Source organism: Oryza glaberrima, chromosome 6 (genome assembly GCF_000147395.1).
Source record: "Oryza glaberrima chromosome 6, OglaRS2, whole genome shotgun sequence".
Lineage (NCBI taxonomy): Eukaryota > Viridiplantae > Streptophyta > Magnoliopsida > Poales > Poaceae > Oryza > Oryza glaberrima.
The window spans coordinates 25,633,615-25,643,669 of NC_068331.1; the positions used below are offsets into that span (position 1 = coordinate 25,633,615).

The window sequence follows — 10,055 nt, forward strand, 5'->3', positions numbered from 1 at the left end:
TGTGACACATCCTAGTACTACAAATCTGGACATACCTCTGTCCATATTCATTGTACTAAAATATATCACATCCAGTCTTAGATTTATTTTTTTTTTTGGAGGGAGTAGATTTCTTCCAGCATCTACGAGGTGAGATGAGCTGACAGTAACCCAGAGTTATAGTTATTATTATTATTATTATTATTATTATTATTATTATTATTATTATTATTATTATTATTATTATTATTATTATTACTGCTGCTGCTGCTGCTGCTGCTGCTAACAAGTACTACCACTGTTCCAGTAACGTCTACTATAGGCTAGCAGCAGCTCACCTGGCCTAGTTACATTTTTTGGGTACGTTGGGAGTTGGAGGTTGAAATGCCGTGCGAAATCTTTCAGAGGAATGATGGTGCCGACGATGATCTATGATATCAGATCTGGATGCAGGATGTCAACATGTGTACCGGGTGATTTGCAGGTGATTTTATGGGGCAACGTCCGTTCATCCATCCAGCCATGATCCAATTCCAATCTGCCTCCTCCCTGAATTGACGAGGTTTGTTTGAGCTTTTCAGAAATTAGCAGAGGTGAGTTTACTCCGGCACTCAAAGTTGTCCCGTACCTGGAGTAATCGACTTGTCGCCTTACAAGAGGAATGAGAAGGTATTCTGCGTAGAACAGCTGCACAAACCATGTGGGAGAAATAAATGTGTTAGCGTTTAATTAGCGATTGGATATGTTTCAGGATACGCGAGCTGCAGAAGGTAAAGAACCAATTGATTGAGCTGGGGCAGTAGCAGTCGTACGTAGCAGGAATTTGTCAAGGAGGACAGGAAAGTGGGTGAAAGATCAGGAACAGATTTTGGAGACAAGGTAATTACCTTCCAGAAACATTTAGAAAGAAGTTATTGCAGTTTTGCTTGTCAGATCAATCGAACGTGAGCGGTTCCATAGGATTGCATGTCCCACCACCTGAAAAAGAAAATAACTTCCACTTCATAAACAAACCAGGAACATCTCTATCTCCAATCTCGGGTTCACATCCCCTGCCTCTGATGCCAAAGGCAAGGTTTGCCGTTGCTGCCATCCAGCCCATCCATTTCCTATTCAACGGTTGCATGTTTTTTTCTTCAATTTAAGGATGATTAACAGCCAATTAATTGATAAAATCAATTATGCTGGACCAATTTAAAAGACAATTAATTAATTAATATTGCTACATGTACTTACTTAAAAAAAATCTACATTTACTGACACCATGTCAAATCAGCGTTTATAGATGTAAATTTTTTCCCCTATAGCCTTTTATAAGGATTAGCAGTGTCTATTACTTTTATTTTTACAAATCAACAAAATATAGTATTGTGCAGTAAACCGATCCACAGAGCTCTCACGTCGCCCAACCCCAGGGGCGGCTCGGGAGGCGACGACCCGGCCGCCCCTTTCCCCTCCTTCTTCCTCCTCCGCCTTGTTGCCACCCGAGCGACCGCCGGCAAAGCCGCGCGGCCGCAAGGACAGTGGCGGCGGGGCCTCTCGCCAAACCGGCTCGAGCGGCCATGGGAGTTACCCTGGGTAGCGGCGGCGGCAACCGCCAGATCCGTGCCGCCTCGGCCGGATCTGGTAGGGTGGTGGCCGGCGGCGGGGAAGGCATCTACAACGACAGCGGGGATGGCGACGGCGACATCAGAGTCTCGGCGAAGGAGGCGGCAGGGATGGTGACAGCGATGGGATGGCGGCGGGCGGAGACCGCGGATCCGGCAGCGGGGCGCCCGAATCTGGCACCCCCGCGCTGGATCCGGATGGTGCGGGCGAGCCTGCGCGGCCTGGTGCGGCTGGCGGGCTGGCAGGAGGATGGCGCGGCCGTGGGTGACGGTGGGGACAGGCCGGCGCGACGAGGCGACAGCGGCGATAGTGCGCAGAGGAGTGGTGCCACCTGGCTGGCGCGGCCGGCGTCGGCAGAGACAATGCGCGGGAGGAGCGGCGGCGCAGCCCGGGAGACTCGCGGCGACGACGGGCAGCCAGCGGAAGGAGCAGCAGCTGGCTAGCTGGCGGCGGCGGAGGCAACACGCGCGGAGGTAGCGCGCGTGGAGGCGCGGCTGGCGACGGCGGAGGCTAGTGAGGCGCGGCCGAGGACGGCCGTGGTGCGTGGAGGCGAGGCCGAGGTGCCGTTGCGGCACGACGAGGATTGCCGGCGTGGAGACGGTGGCCGTCGCAGTGGGTGGAGGCCAGCTCGGTGAGACGTGACCGTGGCAGCGAGCAGAGACTGGCCGGCGGGGGGCGCCGGTGCAGTGGTGCCCACACGCCTACGGAGGTTCAGATGGCGGTGGAGCAATAGTGCATCAGTGGTAGATCAGCAGGTGGTGGACGGCGGGTGAAAACCCTAAGGCAATAATGACGTTTGAGCGTCATTCCCCTCCTGAGGGCGTTGTCGTGCCGTTCCACCCCTCAAGTGTGGGTGTCGGGCGAAAGCCCAGACTCGGTTCTCTTTGAGACCTTGACGGACGGCGGTGGCGGTCGCTCCTCTCCTTGGAGACATCACGTCGTCTAGGCACCCCCTTGCCGAACCCCCCCCCCCTCCCCCAAGCAATTGGTGAAAGCCCGCTCTAGATTCATATCCTCTTGTGACGGCGTCCTAGCTTCTGCAAGTTGGCCACGTCGGAGGGCCTATGGGGGAGAGGTGTTCCATTCTTCTCTCTCACCCTCTCTCCCTAAATCCCAAAGACTTGGATAGAGTGAGGTTTTGTGTTGGTTGTAAGGGTCGGGTTTTGGGCGATCTCAGTTGTGTTTCATTTTTGGCCTAGCGGCGATCGGTCACACTTAGCGGTGGCCGGTCCGGTGCTAGCCTTCTCCTAGGTCTGTGTATTGGCGCTGTCAGTGTACGGCTGGTGGTATACATTTTTCATTTTCCTGGTTACGACCTTACAGGATTGTAATCTTGTAATTTTTTTTCCTGCTCTATCAATAAAACTTCGCACTATCTAGGGCGAGTCGTTCAAAAAAAAATATAGTCTTGTACAATGAAATTGTTTCCTTGAATGAACGGATACCAAATGGTTTCAAAATATAGTTCTTATCTTTTTTGATATTCTTTTTGGAGAGTAAATTCTATCATTATAAATAGCAGGTACTAGTTAGTCACGGAAGGGGTCTAACCATGTAACGGTTGATCACATAATGAAGGGTGTGGATGGCGGCAACGGCAAACTTTGCCTTTGGTCTAACCATCTATCTCTATCTCTTCTCTTCTCTATCTCTACTACTTAAATAAAAAGTAAAATAAAAAATATTTTCGCTGTCCGTATAAAACTAAAAAGAACAGCTAGAAAAAAAATTCCGTCGTAACAAAAAGGAAAAAAAAAACGTCCGAGGACTTCTCGTAAAAAAAAAAAGAAAAAACGTCTAACTCAAAGTCCATCAAAAAAGGGAAATACGCCCGTCTCTACCCATACATTTATAGGGAGCTACGTTCCAGATAAGTACAGAATATTACCTTGAATAATGCTATTACAACTGAGAAAAAGGACATGAATGCAGTTGCAAAAATCAATGGCATGGTAAAGACAGCTGGTCTTCTGAATACGAATGTCCGATATATTTGCATGAACAGATTTTTAGGATAAGATCATATGCTATGCAATTATCTGTTCATATGATCATAATATCTGATAATCCATGGTAAAAGCTCCTCGAATAATAGAAATGTGCTGGTAATTCTCACAAAAAAGAAATGTCTACTCTTATTTGGTGGATCCTAACTACAGCTATCAACAACCACGGCATATTAAACTCAAAATATAAGAAAGGGTTTCCATTACCCAAACATATACAACAACAATCTTTAAGATACATTCCAAGCAAAAGTAGAAGTGAAAATTTTTTGGAGTCTCTATTCTTTTAAAGAAAGCATAGGAGAGCAGCATGTTTGTACTAATAAAGATATGCAGATAAGGTCAAGGTATTGAAAACTTAGGAGTCTCTAAAGAACAACAACAAAGCACAATGAAATTGAGCAGACCAGACAATCAAATTTTAGGTAATATTCCACACGAAAATGCAACTGCAATTGACAAACGTACTGTTTTTCACCAATGATTTTTTTCCCTTATTTTTGAAGTTCTCACTGAAGACTTGCCTGAATGTGGAGAAAAAATGCCAGCTGAACAATCACTGCACGGACTGCTAATACGCAAAGTGCTGCAAGCCTGCAACAACAGCAGATCTCTTCCATATCAGGAATGACAGCTGTGGAGGAATAAAATGGAATGTCAGCTCTTTTGGTAATAAAGGTGTCGGAAAATGCTGCTTCAAAAAAGCCATTAACGTTGAAAAAAAAATCATGCAGGAACCCAAAAAACAAGTTTATGTCAAAGCATCCATTTCATTTTTTTTTCTTTTGAAGTAAAAATATGTGGATGATTGGAGGTCCAAAAATGCACTGAAAGGAGTACCAGACAATATTTAACATAGCCACATTTTGAAAACTAAAAATGACGATATTGGCTAGTTAACTTTGAGGGGAGACTGACTGCAAGGTAAGCTTTTTGTCAATATAATCTGCCCAGCCCACTTTGAAATGCAGGATTGTCAAAACACGGGAATAGGAAAAACGTAGGAAGTAGGAATAGAATGTTATTGTTCATTGGATTCCTACGGGATTTGAAAACACGGAATGTTTCAAAACTACCATTTGATAGTCACAACGGAAAGAAGTAGGAATTCAAGACACAGGAAGACAAAACATGAGGTAAGACCTCATGCTAATTTTCCTCCAAAATTTCTCTACAATAGTCCATTCTATAGAAATTTCAAAGGAATTGATTAAAGGGTCTCATAGGATTATTTCCCATAGGGTATAAATCCTTTGGAATTCCTATGTTTTTTCCTTTGTTTCAAAGGGGGCCGAACCATGAGGATGTCCATATTCGTTATACCTCTGGAGCTACGGTTTGTGGTTTGGTTTATAGTTGGAAATACATTCCTTAAAAAATAGAAATAAGTTGTCCTACTAAAGTTAGTACATGAGATAAGATATTAAGATCAATGAAAGGACATACTTGTTGGCGGCTGTTAAATGCCGATTCTATACCGCCAATATCTGCATAAAGATCAGATAATAAAACATCCAACATAGTGATAGGTGCTTAATCTCACGTATTCCGCAAGTGTAGGTATGTATTTGTATGCAGATGATAAACCCTGAAGGAGGAAATCTAGACTAAAGTGAGGAGAATTCTGTATCCATACAAGGATGGGTTGTGAACTTCATCGAAACATCAGTAAATCAGCCCAAAATGTATAGAGGAGGACCAGGGGAGGACTTGGGCCAAAGGCCAGGCCAGATGGACCTAGCCCAGGTTCGGCTGAACCACTATCTCCACCGTTAGATGTGGGGTTTGGTGTGGACGTCCCAGATGCATCCCTGATGGCGGTTGGAGGGCACTTCGGACATTTCCCCTTCGCCAACTGTCATACCTACCTCTATATAAAGGCTTCACCTCCTCACTTCATACACACACTTCTAAGCTTGAGCTGAATTATAAGAGGCTCTATTGTACTATATTGTATACTAGAATATGAAGAGAGTAGAGTAGAAGGAGTCGGAAGAATTCTGGAGTTATCGGTAATCTTCTCCTATTTCTTTTATTTTGTTTATTACTCTGAATTCAATATAATATTCTTCTTGAGTAATTTAGATTTATCTTGTGAGAATTATCTCTTGGTTAGTTCCTAAATAGCATACGGGATTATTGTTCACTATAATCAACTAAAATATAGTGATTGCTTTGGTGAGTTATAAACACTAAAGTAGATATTAATTGCTTAGACGTAGTGTTTAGATAATTATTATCTAGTAATTAATGTGTATTCCACAATACGTTGAGGTGGCTATAGAGGTGGTGACAGTCCTCAAGATCACTGAAGTCCTTCCTGTCCGGATACATAGTAGAGCGACATGTGGGAACAGCGGGTTGCCAGTGCCTGAAGTATTGCGTTAGGATTAAAATTAAGCTTTCCCTAGACACTGTTTCTCACTAGTGAATCCTCTCTATCCTGGCCTATCATTTGCTTGGTGTCCTTGAATGAACCGGAGGAAGCTCTGATCACACACGTTCCCTTGGATTCGATATCCTTAGAATACTCCGTATGGGAAGTGCTACATCGGTATATCCGTGCGCTTGTGAATTTTATCTGTAACCGTATCAAATACCAACAATACTATGAATCTACAAATAGTTGGCTCTACTATTACTTATTAATTTGAAAAATACAAAAGAGGGAGTTAAAGATATGTCTCTTACATTGATTGAATATGCTGTTACAAGAATAAAGCTAATGAAAAAAAGCCGGAACAGAGGCTGTGATCCAACAGCCCATCCAAGGCCAAAGCTCTGCAATATACACATAGAACACGCTCTGAATCAGTCTGACAGACGAAAAACCAAAATAAACAAATTATTTATAGCTCTTGATCAGATTAGCACAATGGCAGAAAGTACAAACAAACTGTATTAGATTAATTATCTGCACATAGTAATAAATAAACTTTCTGGAGTGCAACTGCTCAACCATATAAGAAAGGTGTGTCTCCATTCTGCTATTTTCATCTTCTCGCAAATGAAAACCACTAGTTATAAAGGTTAACATTAAAAAGGAATGCTCAAAACAAATCATGTGCTTGAACAGCCAATTTCAGCATTTCATGACCCGCATATTAAAAAACATAACAAGAAGATTGTTTTTCTTATTTTCTGGACCAAAGAAGCTTATTTACCATAGCAGCGAAGGCTGATACAAGTGCAACTCCAGTTGCAGGAGAATATTCCCCAGATGCTAATGGAGAGTTGGCTTGTTAACCTGAAGAGATAGCAATATTAGCACCCAAAACAGTTTGGAATAAAGATAGTAAAAGACAGTGCAATCAGTACAAAATTAACATTTGAGATTACAGTGGATTCATTTTTTAACAAACAGATTACAGTGGATTCAAAGTACCTTATCTATCTCAATGTCGAACAACTGATTCAATCCAACGATATAGATGTTCATGAAAAGAGCTGCTACCACTTTCTGCACAAGTGTAACAAAGCAAATGTAGTGAAAAACTTTTATCCATCTTGGGGGAATATAAAGTAAATGTGCTGCTTCAAGTTGTACCTCCAGCAAACCAGTGAGGAACAAGGGAGACACATCGGACAAATTCTCAACAGCTAGCAGCGAAACTGAGACTATGCTAAGTGCCTGATTAAACAAGCAAAATCTCTTAGTTGAGGAGAGAACAAAAGGAAAGCACAACACAAGGACATAGCTTCATCAAATATCTTGGGCACTGAAGTGTGTCTAAATTGAAACATAGCAGCATGACTTAACTGTTCCTATGACAGTGTGCGGCCGAGAAAACCTGTAAAATGAGGGTGTGTTTAGTTCACGCTAAAATTAAAAGTTTGATTGAAATTGGAACGATGTGATGAAAAAGTTGGAAGTTTGAAGAAAAAGTTAGGAACTAAACCAGGCCTGAATCCAGAGAAGATGATATTGGCTTCCATATACTTGATGATCATGTGCTTCAGCTGAAGATTGTAGCGGTTGTCCCGAAGCATCAGCAGAACTAGTTGTTGGTCGATGTGGTATTCTGTGGTGGGAGGATTCCCAACCAAAGAATTTCTGACATTGATCGAAGGAAGGACCTTGGGTCCTTTGGCTGGACAAAGAAACTGGCCCTTTACCATTTCTATGGATAAAACATAAAGGTGGTAAAAAGTGATCTAGAAAAGAAAAATCGGCATTTCAAAACTACATCAAGCACTAATGAAAGAAAGATGGAGAAACAAAATCACCTATTATGTTCACATATCACTAGTTATGTCATAAAACCGTGGATGTTCTACTACAACTGTACTATATAGGAGCAGCCAAAGAAGAAACACTGAAACAGTTTTGTCATGCTTCCCTCGCATCAGATCAGCCTTTTCTTTTGAAAGGAGGCAAAAGCTTTGCCTCGTATGTATTGATACAGCAGGATCAGGTCAGCCATTTCTGTCCGTTGAAAAGATTGTTTGACTTGTTTTTCCCAAACACAAGCATGTTATGTTTATCGCAGAGTGATTGCTCACACAAGCTGCAACCATCTGGTAGAGGTTCGGAGAGAACATTTATACATAGTATAGTTGAAGGGTAATTTTACCATCCTTGAGAAAGGTACCATATTTTCTAGTGTACTAAGTACCTCAAGGTGCAAAAAAAAAGTGTAAAATTTAGATACCTCAAGGTACTTTCTCAAGAACTGTAAAATTCCTCATAGTTAAAACTGTGAACTGTACCACTACTACATCAGTAAAGCTTCAATAATAAATCTATCTTCCCATGAGATAATTGGCATGACCTGATCACTCACAAAAACCTTCAGTAATCAAATCCCCTACTCTACCAATTCAAAAGTTTTTTTTTTCTCTGCATCTTATACCGGATGAAGTAAGGTTCACACTTTCGGCCTAACAAATCCGGCATGAAAAAAAAAACACTACTGATCTGAATATCTACAGCGCAAGCCATCACTAGCCCAAGTCAGGTTATCACCAATCACACACGCTCACATCACACAGCATGCAGATGAAGGGAGGGGAGGCCGGGAGGGTGCGCCGCAGCGACTGACCTCGCCGGAGAGGCGGCAGCGAGGCCGCACCGGGGGCCCCGCGCGGCGAGGAGCGACGGCCGGAGTCGCACCAAATCCATCGCCGCCGCAACGGCACGCGCGGAGGCTGCGGGGGAGATGGGGAGTGCAGTGAGTGGGCGGGCGAGGCGAGGCGTGAGGGAGGGAAGCGCGGAAAAAAAAAATTACGAATATACTTATTTTTTCGATAATTTACATTTATATACCTGCATAAGATGGATTCGCAAAAACATACCCGTTCCGCGGAACAGAAACGCGGGACCGCGACAGTCCCGCAGCTCTAAAACGCGGGACGTCGGTCCCTCGTAATGGTCGCACGGGACCACGACGGTGCCGCGGTTTCAAAACCCGGAGCGAGTTGGCTAGCGATTTATTCACTGAGTCGGCACTGTTCAACACTGTTTGGGGTACTGTTTGCGCTGTTCGACACTGTTGTGGCCTGTTTAGGGGCCGGTTCCGCACAGTAAACCTGCGGTACCGCTTGTGTGAACAGTGTCAAATAGTTTCAAACAGTATTAAAACAGTGCTACACAGTGCTAAACAACGATAAAAATCACAGGCTGCCTTGCTGCCGCATTCCGTACCTGCGGGACCATCGCGGTCCCACGCGACCATTCTGCGGGACCGATGGTCCCGCGTTTTAGAGCTGCGGAACCATCGCAATTCCGCGTTTCCGTCTCGCGGGACGGGTATATTTTTGCGGATCCGTCCAATGCAGGTATATAAACGTAAATTATTAAAAAAATAAGTATATTAATAAATTTTTTTCGGGAGGTGCGAGCGATGCAAAAGAAGTAGGCGGCACTTGTGCAGTCCACACTGCAGTCTAAACGAGACTTTCATGATTAGAACTCAGGCCCCGTTTAGCACAGTTCCAGCTCCCAACTCCAACTTACTTGGAGCAGGAGCTGTGCCAAACAGTTCAGATCTTCCGTTTTTTGGAGCGGAGTTGGCAGAGCTACTCCAGAAATTTGTACTACGGAGGTGGAGCTAGGTTTTTCTGCTACACAACTCCACTCCAACCAAAAGACTCACTACCCTTTAAATTTATATATTTACACAAAAATGCCACTCAACTACCCCTAACTCACCTCTCACATCTTTCTCTCTCCCTCCCATCACACTCACTCCCATGGGCTCGACGGCGGCCGGCGGCCGGTTGGCGGCGAGGTCGATAGCGGCCGACGTCGGGGACGGCGCGTGAGCGGCTCGCGGCCGGCGGCCGGGGTGCGGCGGTCGGCGGTCGGCGTCGGGCATGGCGCGCGAGCGGCGTGCGGCCTGTGGCTGTTGGCGCGCAACAGGCGGCGGCCGGCCGCACGCGGGGACGAGGACGGCGACTGCGATTGGGGATTATTTTTTTTTAAAAAAAAAGATTTGGAGCTCAAAACCTACCAAACACTTT

The 10,055-nt window shown here is 44.6% G+C and overlaps 1 long non-coding RNA gene and 1 pseudogene across 1 annotated transcript; both read right to left on the minus strand.

Moving 5' to 3' along the window:
- Window positions 1–454: 454 nt before the first annotated feature.
- LOC127777328 (uncharacterized) lies at window positions 455–832 on the minus strand. The gene is made up of 3 exons (XR_008018313.1): window positions 792–832; window positions 608–666; window positions 455–528 (listed from the first exon to the last, which is right to left on the minus strand). It is a non-coding gene; the product is annotated as an uncharacterized LOC127777328 (long non-coding RNA).
- A 4,233-nt stretch (window positions 833–5,065) lies between these two features.
- On the minus strand, window positions 5,066–8,715 carry LOC127777043 (probable homogentisate phytyltransferase 1, chloroplastic; annotated as a pseudogene).
- Window positions 8,716–10,055: the final 1,340 nt, after the last annotated feature.